This window comes from Lagopus leucura, unplaced genomic scaffold (genome assembly GCF_019238085.1).
Source record: "Lagopus leucura isolate 7727_CA_CO unplaced genomic scaffold, USGS_WTPT01 28256-0_obj-0_obj, whole genome shotgun sequence".
NCBI lineage: Eukaryota > Metazoa > Chordata > Aves > Galliformes > Phasianidae > Lagopus > Lagopus leucura.
Genome location: NW_024962577.1, coordinates 1 through 1,182, shown reverse-complemented (window position 1 = coordinate 1,182; position 1,182 = coordinate 1). Strand labels below are relative to the sequence as shown.

The 1,182-nt window shown below is 45.3% G+C and overlaps 1 long non-coding RNA gene across 1 annotated transcript; it reads right to left on the bottom strand.

Annotated features, from left to right (window-relative positions):
* Positions 1-405: 405 nt before the first annotated feature.
* Positions 406-1,151, bottom strand: LOC122190690. Its single transcript, XR_006182201.1, has 2 exons — positions 909-1,151; positions 406-566 (listed from the first exon to the last, which is right to left on the bottom strand). It is a non-coding gene; the product is annotated as an uncharacterized LOC122190690 (long non-coding RNA).
* Between the last annotated feature and the right edge of the window lie 31 nt (positions 1,152-1,182).

Genomic DNA, 1,182 nt, shown 5'->3' with positions numbered 1-1,182 from the left:
AGGAAATATGAGGGAATCGCCCCCAGAGCGCGGAGGGAGACACGCGGAGCAGCGCCGGGCCGAGGAGGAAACTCGAGGAGGAAAAATCTCCCCCGAAAGCCCGCTGCCTGCAAACGTCCCTGCATGGTCGCAAGAAACAGCTAAAACAGAAGGAAAACCCCGCACGAACATTCACGTGTTGGTTTTCTCTCTGCCCGTTTTCCCCCCTTCTTTCTCTCTCTCTTTTTTTGTATTGTTGTTGTCGTCCTTTTGCTTTCCCCGAACTTTCTCGTGAAAGGAGGCAATAAAACGATCAGAAATGCATGCCAAGAGAGCAGCTCTGTTACCTGGTTCGCTCCCACATCCTTTTTCCAACGCCCCAGAGACGGCCCTCATGGTTTGGGTGGTTTCTTCCAAAGTGAGAGGTCTGGGGGAGGGGGGGTTGGGTGAGGATTTGGGTTTTCTCCCCCAAATATAAAGCTTTCACCTTTACGATCCAGATTTTATTATTAGTATTATTATTTCCCCTGAAGATTCTGGTCGAACTCCGGGTGCTTTTTCCCCAACAGACGGTCTGAGGAGATTTGCTGTTGAATAACAATGGGAAAAGGATAAGTATTTAAAGAAAAGAAGTGATTAATGATTTTCTGTATAATTCTCGCATTTTTCTTGGCTTCTGTCTGCTTATAATGGCTGTGAACTTTTAGGTCCTATAGAAATCTTCTTTTCTCCCCCTTCTATTCTATTCATACTTTCCAGCTTTGATTTGCTTCTATAGACCCCGCATTCCTGGTAGCATATGCTTTTTTTTTTTAAGAACGATCCCTTCCATCTCTTCACTACCTCGCACATCACACCCTTCAGAGTTTGGGGTTTGGTTTCTTTTTTTGCCCCCACATCAAAGCGAGAAACGCTCAAATCAAACGCACCAGCAGCAAAAAATTCACCCCCACCTCCAGGCACCGCCGTGCGACAACGGGCCCTGAAATCCTCCCTGGGAATAAAAAATAATACAAAATAAAATAAAATAAATAGAAAAATAAAGGAACTCGACGCGTTGGCTGCTGCTACCTCTACAATTGCGATAGCCGACCCCAAAAGCGCCCATAAATCCTTTTCTTCTCCATCTGAACGTGTCACAAACCCGACCCCTGTCACTGCGTTAATATTATTTTAACCGTTTGAAAATGTCGATAGAAAAAA